This window comes from Cetorhinus maximus, chromosome 19 (assembly GCF_964194155.1).
Source record: "Cetorhinus maximus chromosome 19, sCetMax3.hap1.1, whole genome shotgun sequence".
Lineage (NCBI taxonomy): Eukaryota > Metazoa > Chordata > Chondrichthyes > Lamniformes > Cetorhinidae > Cetorhinus > Cetorhinus maximus.
In genome coordinates, this window is record NC_135897.1 from 53,787,720 (window position 1) to 53,802,259 (window position 14,540).

The window sequence follows — 14,540 nt, forward strand, 5'->3', positions numbered from 1 at the left end:
TATTGAAAGATTTATAGCAACTGTGCATGTTTGAATAGTTAAGAATGTGGGATACTATCTCGCCCACCCAGCATCCCGTATGCAAGTAACAGTAGATGTGCCAGAAAATTTTTACATAATGGGTCGAATTGTCTGCTCCCATTTGCATCATAGCAGGCAAGGGCGGAAAATATTGGGAGATTGCCAAAATCATGTTGTTGTAAAACCAGGTTGCGATTGTCCACTCCACCTGTTAATGGTGGGCCGCGATTCCCGCCATTGCACATCAGGAACCTAATTTCAATCCTTTAGCATCTCATTGTGAGTCCTGCACACTGGAATCATCCCCCCACACTGGGTCATCCGGGCACAATCTGATGTGTTTCACAACTGTACGTAAGTACATGCACCTGGCAAGCTGCACTTAGCTTGGGACTTCGGTTCATTTGCCTACCTTGCTTCAGGCAGCACTCACAGTCGTCAGTGCTAGGCTTCTCAGGCAGCACCATATCCCTTTTTGGGGGCTCATGGGCAGGCCTCTACCTACCAGGCCAGTGGTAAGGCTTTTCAACAGCTGCAGGGCTAGGGCTTGCTTGGGGAAGGGGGAGAAGTGGCCTCAGTAAACGGAAGAAGCTGCAGGGCAAGGGCTGTACTGGAAGGGGGGTATCCTAGGGTGTGTATGGGGCATACATTGATCTGTGCAAGTAGCCTCAAGATGGTGAGGGTTGAGGAGGCAGTCTCCAGAGGAGATGAAGCCAGATGGAGATGTGAGGGTGTGTGTGAGAGAGTGAGTGGTGATGCCCCTTGAGCTGGCAGTGAGTGAGACACAGTGAATGTGTGATGGCCTTGTGAATATGTGAGTTTAGAGTGATGAGATGGTTGCCTTACCCTGGCGGCATGGATGAGATCATTCATCCTCTTTCTGCACTGGATGGCCAACTTCTTCTGTGCAGTGTTAGCACTGACCACCACTGCCACTGCCTCCCAAGCTGGAGTGGTGAGATTGCTGGACACCTATGGCCAGAGCGGAGGTGAAGGACATCATGGCGGGCCTCCAAAAGTCATTCCAGTAATTGGTCACTGAACTCTTCTTGGCTTTCAGGGCCATGTCTTCACTGGAGCAGTCCTGGGCTGCAAGCATTGAGAACTGTATGGGTGGATGCAGTTTAGATATGGCACCCAGAGTGAGGTAATGGCATAGCGGATGATTCAGAGGTGCCAGTGAGACAGCGTGTTTCCTGTGGCTGCATAATTAATGAGGCGGAAAGCGGATGATATGGTGCAAATACCCACCATTGCAGATAAAACGTTGTTTTTCACTTCCGCTACCGCACTTGGCACAATCCTGGGACGATTCTGCCCTATGCTCCTTAGTCCTAGACTCCCTAACCAACAGAAATTGATTCTCTCTCTTTACCTTACCTTATTTGTTCCCCTTAATTCATTGAAAACTTTGATTAAATTATCCCTTAACCTTCTAAATTCCAGGGTCCCTAGTTTGTGTAATCCCTATTCAAAAATTAATCCTTGGAGTCTACACTGTATCTCCCTCTGGGCTGAAAATCCTTCCTAAGCTGTGGTGCCCAGAAATGCTCACAATATTTCAGGTGTGGTCTAACTAGGGCTTTGCATAGGGGTATAATATGACTTCTACCCCCTTGTATTCTAGTCCTCTATGTTCCATTAGCCTTTTAAATTATTTTCTGTACCTATCCTTGACATTTTCATGATCTATGTATCTGGATGCCAAGTCTCTTTGGGCTGCCACTACTTCAAGCTTTTCACCATTTGGGAAATACTCAGTTCTGTCCATTTTAGGTACAAAGTGGATGGCCTCACATTTGCTTACATTGAAATCCATTTGCCACAGCTTTGCCCATTTACAGAATCTCTTCAAATCTCTTTATAATTTTATGCTTCCAGCCGCATTGTTTACAATGCCATCTATCTTAGTGTAACCAGAAAGTTTGGATATGTGGCTTTCTATCTCATCATCTTAGTCACCGATAAATATGATGAATGAGGTCCGAATACACATCTTTGCAGGACACCAATAGTAGTCACATCCTGTCAATTAAAGTACCTGACTATTATTCCTACTCTGTCTCATGCCACTCAGCCAATTTGCTAACCAGGTCAATATTTGCCTTCAATGCCATGATCTTCGCCCTTAGCTAACAGTCTCTTATGAGGAACTTTAGCAAATGCCTTAAATATAGACCTTGAAGTCTATATAAATATCCATATGCATTCTCTTGTCCACTACTTTAGTCACCTCCTCAAAAAATTCAATTTATGTATTCTTCTTGACTCTCTTCCTGTACCTAGAGACACGTGAGGCAGACAAAGCAAATGCTTACGTCTGTTTCCATAGCTAGGTTTTCCTGCAACAGGTCACTAGCCTGCCGCTGGGGGCTATAACTCCACATCAAGAATGGTTGAACAGGAGACTCCCCTGCCCTTACTGCCTGCTATAGGCATATTGGAAAGATTGATAATCAACCTGTTAGGCCATGTTATAAACACACCTTCCATGGCCATCAAGTCCTAGAGTGGACTTGAACCCAGAGCTGCTGGCTCAGAGGCAGGGGCACCACCCACTGCACCAAAAGACCTCCCCAATTTATGTATTCATGTACTAATAATTTACTTGAAGAAATCTTGTACCATTATATCCAAGCCTATGCCTATGAAACTGTTGTCAGTCTTACTGTTTTGGTTGTATCTCATGGAACTGTACCATTGATGAGGGATGTTGGAGAAGTATAGTGTGGTTGACTATGTTGAAAGCTGCAAACAAGTCAAGGAGGACATGCAGTGTCAAAGCACTACAACTACAGTCACATGTAATGTTATTTATTATTTTGGTTAGGGTTGTTTCAAATCTATGGGAGGTGTGGAAGACAAAGCAGGAGGACTCAAAAATGATGCGTTTCATTTTCAGCTAGCATACAAAATAAATATAAAAATGTAAATTTTATGGCAGGGTAACACTTTATGAAGGCACAATTAATGCAAATTCAAAACAACCCACTGTATTTTGCACACAGAGCACTCCTCCAGCATCTAGCTCGCGCTGCTAATTAGATGTCACCTAAACAAAGGAAACAAGTTTATAACAAGATATTTTGCAGTTACTTGATAAAGTATTCATTAACTGTGGAGTTTGCTTCCAGCTTTTTCCACTAAATGTTAAAACGCTGAGCTTTTCTTTAAGTCAAGTGCATAATGACATCAATGCCCTTTCCTATTACAGAAACCTTTCACAAACATATTACTCAGGCTCTTAGCGCTGTGGATCCCCATTTACATTGTGGAAAGCTTCCACAGTCGGATGGCAATAGAAACATTGTGTATGCTCAGTCTTATACATGCACAGTTTCAAAATCACAATTGTGCAGTAACAAGAGTCTGTACATGCCATTACTGCCCTATTAACTTGGCTTAAGTGATCAGCTTACCTGTGGCATGAAAAAGTGGTCAACAATAAAGGTAACCATTTACATTTTCTGCCAAAACTATATTCTGAGCTGATTCTTCACATCACATTTATTTATGGGGCTGCTGTTGAAACCAGAGCCACTGCTTATGGTAATCCTACTCCTCCAGTCTCCACAGAAGCAAAATTTACAAATGTCATTGCTTCATGATCAGCCACTAGCAGTCCCTTTAAGGCTACTCAACTGAATAGACAAAGTATACACAGCACACTCTTCATCCATCTGTATCTGAAAATTGCATTTGGAATCTAGTAGTCGCATGAGCCTCCAGTTTTCCTATTTAGGTAGCTGGAAACAGATGGGCAGCAGTTGAAACTATCCTCCAATATTTAGCATAAAAATGAAAGGGTCTTTAACATAGGGCAGGGGTAGTTGCAGAGGTTACGAGAAATGAGGCCATGAAAAGGTATAAAGACAAAGGCTAAGACTTTGAAGTATAGACTTAGTGCTAAATAGAATGTAGTTTGGAAGTGTATTAATTGTAGTTTATGTGGACTAGAGCTTAATAGGCCAATGAGGAGGGTGTTGGAAAAGTTAAATATGGAGGTGAAAGAATTATAAGTGAGGCTTTTAATGACGTTGGGGCTGAGACAAGCAGATGGGCATGTGATGAAAGTAAGCAGTGTAGATGATGGACTTTGTAGGATTTGGGACAGAGCACTCATCAAAGTTGTGTATCATCCCTTCAGTTCAAGCTGGCATTCAAGAATGAGGCTGAGACTGGGACTAAAAAATGGAACAGAAAGGGCTCAAACAGAGAAGGATAGGATAGGTGTGAATGGAGTTCAGTATTAGTGACAAGTTCTAGAACTCAAGAGAAGGGAGGTTGATTATTGGAAGCATTTGCTATTATTAAATTACAAATCATTGTAGTTATTTTATGAATATAATTCATTAATGGACTTTTATCTGCTAATCCAGTTGTTGTGCTGCTAAAAAGATGTACAATTAACATATTTGCTTGAATCGATTGTGCATAATACATATTATTATAAAGTTTACAAAATCCTAAGGACCTTAATGGATTATTTCTGTACTTTATCACCTGAAGAAAACCTGTCATTGTAGGCAAGCTGATAACCTCTACTTAATACTGTTAAGAATCATATGTTGGCCAACCTGCTTTCTTCTACAGTTCATAACAACACATTTTGAATTAACACTTATGGTAGAGTATAAGGAACAGACTTTGTTCATGGACAGCACAAATGATTGACCTAACTCTAGGCACAGGGTAGCTTTCAGTTTCTCTACCTCCGAATAACTGGACTGGATTTTCATCCTCAAGTGGGAGTTGTAAAAATTCCTGGCTTGGCTGGCCCGCCTTGGGAGAAAGTGCCAGGAAAGATGGGACTTTCATTCTGTGGGGATAGGTGTGGGCTACAGTCGGGTCAGCCGACCCAGGCAAAAGTTCAGAAGCAGCCACTGTGGCTGCTAGCTACTGAGGCGAGTTGTTTAAAAGGCCCACCTCAGTGTTGTGGAACATTGATCCAGTTACAATGAAAAAAGTAAGGCCCTCTAGCCCTCACCCCTCACACCTCCTCATCCCCCATGCACTCCCCATGCCCCATCCATGCAACTTCATGCCCCCAATCATCCTCTATAGCCCCTCATGCCCCCTATGCCAAGCCACGGTACTTCCATGCCTACTCACGCACTGTACACTATGGGCAGAACCTTCGGCTTGGCAAGCGGGGGCAGGGCCCATTCGCCGAGGCATAAAATTCACCACGGTGACGTCGGGCATGCATCCTGACGTCACCACGCATCATTTAGATTTTCAGTTTGGGGGGCGCGCAGCCGACTCAAAGGCCTATTAAGGCCATTTAGAAAGCCAATAAAGCAATTAGCTGAGCTGCCCATCCAACCTTAAGGTTGGTGGGCAGGCGAAGAGCCCAGGCGGCCTTCGCATTTTTCGTGGAATCTCATCCAAAGGCGGGAAGAGGTTTCATGAACGTTTTTAAAGTGTTTGGAAAATTTTTAATAAAATGAATGGACATGTCCCAGCTCATGTGACAGTTTCACATGGGGGCACATGTCCTTAAGTTTTTTTTTAACCTTTCTTCAATGTTTTATAAGTGAAAGTAATCTCCCTGAGGCACAGATTTCTGTGCTCTTACACGCGCGTGCGCACGAAAGAGCACACTCCCTGACTCAGACAACCCCTCCCGCCCGCACAGGGAGAGCTCAGCACTTCCAGGCATGCGTCATACTGGGCGGGCTTTAATTGGCCCTCTCATGTAAAATGGCGGTGCCCAGCCAATAGGGGGCGCCGGTGGGCTGTGCGCGCGCCCGCGCCTGCCCCCGCACAACCCCCCTGATGGGAAGAAAATTCTCCTCTATGGAATCAGTGAATCATTTAGTGATGAAAGGATGTGGAAAACAAGCTTTAAAAAAGCTTTTTCACTTTTTAAAAAAAACCTTTTTACTACAGCCCGATAGAAGGGTCAATCATCCAGACCCTTTAAAATATCAATAGGAGAAACTATAAGCACTTGAAACCTCTTTATCTTGTGTAAATAAACATGTGCAACTGACAGAAGAGATCAGAGAGCCAGAGCTGTCAATCAAGCAATATTTTCCTGGGCACAGCTGTTTCAGCATTCTAATGGGTTTCTGGGCTCTCAGCCAAGCCTCATTATGTGCACTTTGCTAAGAACCCAGAATCCATTAGAATCCAGAATCCATTATTGAAACACCTGAGTCCCAGGAAAAACATTGCTTGACTGACAGCTCTGACTCTATATCTCTTCTGTCAATTTCACAATGTTGGAAACAGGGCTTGACAGAAGGGTTTTCTCCTGTTTTCAACATTGTTGAGACTAAGGAGCCAGGTGGAGAGGAGCCAGGTGTGTTGGAGGGATGTAGTGGGGAGTGGAGCTACCAATGTTGGGCTGAGTGGAGCTGGGGGTGTGAAGAGAGCTGAGTGCCGGGGTGTGTGGGCGGAAGCAGCCGGGAGGTGCTGAGGGGTATTGAGGGGTGGGCGCCGGGGCAGCGGAGTTGAGGGGTGCTTGGAGTGTGATGGGAAGTGCTATTTGGATTTCTTAAGCATAATTTACTGTCTGTCACATTTTAAAATAGCTGTAAATGTTGTCAATCTTGAATACTTTCCTGTAAGGCTGGATAACATGGGTGAACATATTGGAGTCATTGCCATCATTGAACAAAGATGAGCAGAATGAGTCCTGAGAAGGCTCAACATCTGCAAGGAGCAGCCCTAAAGAAATGAATGTAAAAACTGGTGTAAGTGCTGGGCAATCAGCCCAAGTTCCCAGTTCCTGCATGACAGATCACGGTAGTACCATCAACATGGGTTCTGATGGAATCCATTCAGGCGCACCACAACTTCTAGATTTGAGTAGAAGTGAGTTCCCTGAAAGTTGTGGTGCTGTTGCAACCCTCAATAATGGTGGACTTCTCAGCATTTGCTGCTTTTTAAAAAATTCTTTGATGGGATGTGGGTGTCACTGGCAAGGCCAGCATTTGTTGTCCATCCTAATTGCCATTGAACTGAATGACTTGCTAGGCCATTTCAGAGGGCAGTTAAGAGCTAACCAAATAGCCGTAGGTCTGGAGTCACATGTAGGCCAGACCAGGTAAGGACGGCAGATTTCCTTCTCTGAACAACATTAGTCACTTGGTAGTACAGAACTCGAGTATTGCTGAAAAAAGAGACATGCTGTCAAAGCTTTTTGTCTTGCACTCATCAGTGTCCTGATGCTGTCCTAATGAGTGCAAGATGAAAAGCTTTGACAGCATGTCTCCTTTTTTCAGCAATACTAAAGAGCATTAATGAACCAGATGGGTTTTTACAACAATCACTGTTAGTTTCATGGCACCATTATTGAGACTAGCTTTTAATTCCAGGTTTTTTAATGATTAATTGAATTTAAATTCCACCAGCTGCTGTGGTGGGATTTGAACCTGTGCCCCCACAGCCGAGGACCAATTACCTGGGCCAATATACCTACGTTTAACAGAGATGGTTCCTGCAGGGGCGGTGTGGTGAGGAGATCATCTATCTTTTATGTTTCTATCGATAATGGATTTTAATTAACTCCTGCACTTGAAGGAAAATCTTTTTAACAAATGGCTGTCTGGTGCTGCCAGCAGAATGTAGTTCACGAGAACCGGAAAATTTACTGAGATTACTTGTGAATATGATCAGGAAGTGTGTTCTAAAAACGAAGAAGAGTTTGATATAACTTTACTTCCTGGAAATCCATTGATGTCTGATCCACAATTTTCTTCTTAAAACAGTACTAAATGAGTTTTATTGTTTTCACAGGTCCCCTCCAGTTAAACAGCAGAAAGGGAGATGTGATGGATTGTACAAGGTACTGCTTAGCTTTCATTTAGAATATTGTGGTCAGTTTTCAATGTTTCACCTTAAGTAGGAGGTACTCACCTTGGAGAAAAGTCCAGCAACAAGTCACTAGGATGATATTTGGGATGAAGGCTCTGAGCCATATAGAGAGATTGGGTAAATGCGGGTTAAATTCCCTGGAAGTTAGAAGGTAATAGGCAATCTGAAAAAGGTGTTTAATGTAATTAAAAGAATTGGTAGTGTAAACAGAGAATGACTTGTCCCTATGTTAGGAGCAGCCAGAACAAGGTGGCATAATCTTTAGAAATCAACCTAAGCCAGAAAGCATGATTGCAGAAATAGCATCTTCATACAAAGAGTTATGAGAATGGAGAATGCATTGCCAGAAGGTCATGGATGCAAAATCAATTGAGGTGTTTAAAATGGCGACATAGGTCTGAATTTTTCGGTCATCGGGCGCACGTGATCGGCGTGCCCGGGAGCAGTTGGGAAACGGATCCCCGACTGTGATTGGCCCCCGACCGCGATTTCATGCTGGCTGGCCAATTAACGGCCAGCCAGCGTGAAAGACGCGCTGAAAAGCTCAGCGCTGGGATGGGGAGTGGGAAGAGGGCAGGCAACAACATCACCGCGAGTGTGCGTGAGCGCTGCAAGAGAGCTCATTGAAGGCAGACAGCTGCCTCTGGGTGCTGCAGATCTGCAAGTAATGAATTAAAGCTGTAAAATGCTTCAAAAAAATGCCCATGCATCACAATCAAGCACCTTAAAACATACCTCATAAAAATGCTGTCCACAGATATTTATTTTTTATTTTATTTCCTAATGGAGATTTCATCCCATCCTTGGATGAGGTTTGATGAAAAATGTAAAGGCCGCTTGCCCGATTCGCCCGTCCGCCAACCGTACGGTTGGACGAGCCATGAAAATTCGCAGACAATTGCACTGTTGGGCTTAATTGCCCACTTAATCGTTGGTGGGCGCGCTTCCGACTTTTGCACACGCCCACCAAGTGAAATATTGCACGAGTGCATGTTGACTTCGGGACACTCACCCGACGTCATCTTGCATAATTTTACACCCGATCGGATCACGCGCATGCCCACTCGTGGACATTAAATTCTGCCCTTATAATATTTCAGATATGAATAAAAGGTGGAGTATCTGAATAAAATAGAGTACTATAAATAGAGCTAATTCAGCTAACAAAATAGAAAAGCAGACTTGATGGGCCTAATGGCCAATTCCTCTTTCTACATTCCTACCCGCAATACCTAAGTTCAAAGATTAAATTCACTTAGGGCAAGATTTTCCATTCGTCAGGCGGGCATGGCGGGCGGGTTTGGGAGCAGCCGGGGAACAGTCCACTGCCCACGCTTGGCCTCTGACTGCAATTTCATGTTGGCTGGCCAATTAAGGGCCAGCAAGCGTGAAAGGTGTGCTGAGGAGCTCAGTGCTGCTGCGGTGGGGACGGGAGGAGGGTGAGCGCTGAGGTCTGCGCATGTGCAGGGGAGCATGCGCTGAAAGCTCCCTGAGGGCACAGAGCTGCCTCAGGGAGCTGAAAAATAGTGCATACAAAAATAAAGATTTTAAGGATGATAGAAACATGTCCCCACATGTGACTCAGTCACATGAAAGGGACATGTAAAAAATGCAAAGGCCGCCTGGCCAATTCACCCGCCCGCCAACTGAATGGTTGAATGGGCAATGAAAAATAGAAATAAATTAATTGATCAAGGGCCTTAACAGGCCTCTTAATTGTTGACATGCGCGCTGCCAACTCTCGTGCGTGCCCGCCAATTGAAATATTGCAAGAGTGCATGATGATGTCAGGACGCTTGCCTGATGTCATGGCGCACGATTTTACGCCCAATTGGGTCTGGCGCATGCCCGCCACAGGACATTAAATCCTGCCCTTAGATTCAGAATTGAACGTCCCAGCAGGTAAGCTTGTAAATCCCATTTTGAGTCATGAAGGATGGGTACAAACTTTTCACATTACACATCTCCTAATGAATTTACTAAGGATAGGTTCGATGGCTAATTCTGACCAAGAAATAAACAATTCTCCACTTCCACTTCAGAACAATACTTTGATGCAAGTTGTGTGAAGAGAATAAAGAAAAACACGATGGAACAATTGCCAAGAAGAGCTGTACTCGTGATCATTTTGGACCTTCCTTTTTCTAGCTCCCACTTATCATGGACATCTCAAATCCAATTTACACCTTTAAGGAGAAACCCTTGAGTGTGATTATTTTCATTTATTATTTTTACCTATTTAAAAAAAAACTAACACATTCAATCTTGATACACCAAATTATCATTAGGAGATTTGTTATTGAATTTTGAATTTTTTTCACCATGGGTGAATTTTATGTGATTAAAGCAAAAATCTCATATTTAGTTGCAGCCACAATTATAATACTTCTTTCATAAAGATGAACCCAAAACAACCCAAGTAATGAGAAGATAGAGCTTGGCCTCCATGCCTAACATAAAGAGGTGGAACCAAACCCAACATTTTATTCATCCTTAAACTTCATGGAGAAAATATTTTGAGAGTAAAGGCAATTTAGTTAGCTTTGCTTCATTAACCAATGGCTGAATGATTAGGCCAAAGATTTAAGTTCGCCAGAGTTTAACTTAATACAATAAGTTAACCGAGAAATCATTCAAATGTTCTGTTCTAACAAATAGAAGCACACCTGTACAAAAGTGATTTGTAATGTTTTGGTGGTAAAATGGAGAATATGGCAACTAAAGAAAAGACATGAAGGAGGAATTATTCGAAGAGAAGAAATAGAATTTCTGCCACACCTCCAGCAAGAGGCACGGCAGCAGAATGAGAGCTGCACTGAGAAAATTCTTGATCTTTGGGATTCACCAAGGATACCGTAGCATTTTGGTACATTACTGCAGTAGTTATCCAGAGAAGATCAGCTTAAATGCCCACACTAAGATAAAAGCAAAATACTGCAGGTGCTGAAAATCTGAAACAAAAACAGAAAATGCTGGAAAAACTCAGCAGGTCCAGCAGCAAAAAGTAATGAGAAGACAGAGCTTGAAGAAGGGCAATTCAGGCTCGAAACGTGAACTCTGTTTCTCTCTCCACAGATGCTGCTAGACCTGCTGAGCTTTTCCAGCATTTTCTGTTTTTGTTTCAAATACCCACACTGCTGTTTGAGAATTTGAAATCCATTTAAATCATGTGGAAATGTGAGAGGAAAGCTGTTACCAGTAACAGGGGGAGTTTTGTATTTTCGTAAATTGTATTATTGTAATTGAAATTATTGTATTTTCATAAAAAAACAACTGGCTCATGAATGTTTTTAAGGAGGTGAACCTGCTGTCCTTACCTGGCGAGGCCCAAATGCAACTCCTGCCCCATACCATACGAACATACATACATATGAATTAGGAGCAGGAGTAGGCCATTTGGCCCCTCAGGCCTGCTCTGCCATTCAATAAGATCATGGTTGATTTGAATGTAACCTCAACTTCACATTCCTGCCTACCCCCAATAACCTTTCACCCTCTTGTTAATCAAGAATCTATCTAGCTCTGCCCTAAAAATATTCAAAGACCCTGCTTCCACTGCTTTATGAGGAAGAGAGTTCCAAAGACCCACAACCCTCTGAGAGAAAAGATTTCTCCTCATCTCTGTCTTAAATGAGTGACCCCTTAGTTCTAGATTCTCCCACAAGAGGAAACAACCTCTCCACATCCACCCTGTCAAGACCCCTTAGGATCTTAAAGGTTTCAATTAAGTCACTTCTTACTTTCCTAAATTCCAGTGGATACAAGCCTAACCTGTCCAGCCTTTTCTCATAAGACAACCGGCCCATTCCAGGTATTAGTCTAGTAAACCTTCTCTGAACTGCTTCTAACGCATTTACATCTTTCTTTAAATAAGGAGACCAGTACTGTACACAATACTCCAGATGTATTCTCACCAATGCCCTGTACAACTGAAGCATAACCTGCCTACTTTTGTAATCAATTCCTCACACAATAAATGATAACATTCTATTAGCTTTCCTAATTACCTGCTGTACCTGTATACTAACCCTTTGTGATTCATGCACTAGGACACCCAAATCCCTCTGAATCCCAGAGCTCTGCAATCTCTCACCCTTTAGATAATAAGCTTCTTTTTTATTCTTCCTGGCAAAATGAATGATTTCATATTTGCCCACATTATACTCCATTTGCCAGATCTTTGCCCACTCACTTAACCTATCTGTCACTTTGTAGTCTCCTTATGTTCTCTTCACAATTTACTTTCCTACCTATCTTTGTGTCATCAGCAAATTTAGCAATCATTCCTTTGGTCTCTTCATCCAAGTCATTTAGATAAATTGTAAAACGATGTAGTTAACTCTTAACTGCCCTCTGATTTAGCTTAGAAAGCCACAGTTATATCAAACCAGGCAATGATTAAAGAATGTCCACCATCACTTTCTCAATGCCAACTATGGTTGGGCAGTAAATACCAACTTTGCAGTGATATCCACATCCTGAGAATGAACACAAAAAATATGGATGCAAGATGAAAAGTATAACTTCGCTGAATTCTCAACAGTTTGGTTTTTAATGTTTTTAATACCGTCTGGAATACATAGGAGAGAACATTCAAAACAAGGAAGATTGAGTCAGGCTCCCATTATATACCCTGGCTGATTGTGCTCTCCATAGATGTGAACAGTTATAAAAGATGGCTGAACCATAGATGCCCATTTTATACTTCTGCCAAAGTTGAAAGTTCAGTCAATGGTATTGCAATACAAAACGTTGAAACCTTAATGTTGAACATGGTTCAGAAGATCACCCTAAATAATTTTTAAAGCTTACAGAAAACAGATGTTGATGTAGTTTCCCAGAAAACTGCTGTGAAAGACATTGCTCAAACATTTTAATATGCTCGTACAGATTTCTGCTTTCACTGTTTAGAGGCAACCAGGCAGTTGTAAAAATAACCATTAACAATTGTTATTGTTAATTCAGACTGTGTGCACTGTGTTAATTTTCTTTTTTCAATTGGCACTAAACAGATTTTTATGTCAAATGTTTGCTTTGATCCTCATTAATATTCTTTGTTTAAGAACTAATGGACTGAATACACACCTAACTCCATCATGGCAATGAATTATCAGGACTCCTCTGAAAAATTGTTTTTATCTCTTACAACTGGACTGCTTATGACAGACATGACTCTGGTCCATCCAACCGATTCCATTTAATGTGTTAACTCATTTTAGCATAAATTATCTACAATTCAGAAATTCAAACCTGTGCCCAGCTATTTTGTAAATAAATATAGTTAACAAAGACACTCATTGGCCAGGACTTTCTGTGCCCACTGGCATATTCGAGCGTATTCGGTGGTGTGAGTGAACAATATGGCGTGATTGGTTTCACGACGGCGCAGCCTGCTGATGGTGGGCCATAGACATCGGGAACCTCATTGTAATACATCAGAATATCATTATTAGGCCTGCCCGCCGGAATCGTTACCCCCACCCCCTGCTGCATGTCAGCGGGAAAACATGCTGGTGTAGAACAAGTCTTGACGTGACATGCAGAAGTTAGGACTTACCCACCAGGGCTTTGCTCACATCGCAGACGTCCGAGGAGCAGAAGATGCTGGAGCCCGACACCAACGGCACACTGGAGGAACATCCATGGCATGCTGGGTAGATTGTCATGGACATGGCTCTACTTTGAAGCAGCTTACAGAAGTTGGAAAGTCACCATTGATGCTCACAACGGATGATGGTCGAGGGGGTGGGAGAGGAAGAACTAGGATTGGCTGGGAGAGGACAAGGTGGCGGGGGTGAGGTTGGAAGGAGGGGAGGAAGGTGTCAGGATGGGGTGAGGTTGGGGGTTGGAGTGCAGGTGTCAGGATGGGGTGAGATTGGGAAGGGGGAATGAAGGTGTCAGGATGGGGTGAAGTTGGGAGTGGGGAGTGAAGATGTCAGGATGGGGTGAGGTTGGGAGGGGGGAATGAAGGTATTGGGGAGACGTTGGGATGGGGAAGGGAGAATGGGGGAGGAGGGGGTAATGGGGGAGAAGATGGCATCTGGGGAGGTAGGTGTAAAGGGGGGGGTGGAAAGTGCAATAGAAGGAGTGTGGAGAGGGGAGGGTGTCCAGGGGGAGGAAAGGGTGCAGAGAGGGGTTGGAGTAAGGGTGGAGGAAGAAGTAAACCCTCCCTCCCAATCCTTCCTCCAGCCTTATCTCTTCTTCCAGCCTCACTTCTTCCTCCAGCCTTACTCCTACCCCCTTCCTGACTCCTTCCTCCAAGGCTGGAGGAAGAAGTGAGGCTGGAAGAAGAGATAAGGCTGGAGGAAGGATTGGGAGGGAGGAGGGAATAAGGGTGGTGGAACAGGTAAGGGTGGAGGAAGGAGTCAGGAAGGCGGAGGGACTAATTGGGGGGGGTGAATCTGGGAAGGGTGGGAGGACTGGGGCGGGGGGGGTGGGAAATGTTTCCGGGGGAAAGGGATGCGAAGCGGAGAAGGGGTGCGGAGAGGGGGATGTGCAGGTGAACGTGCATGGGAGGGGGTCAGATAGGTCCATGTTATCTTCTGGGGAGCGAACTGAGGGTAGGTGTGGTTTGGAGGAAGGGTGAGAATGACCGAGGGCAGAGTGAGGCGGCAGGATGGGAGGGTGAGCGTTTGACGGTAATGATAGAAGGGATGGCGAGGGTGGTTGGTAGGGACCCAGAGGCTGACACGGAC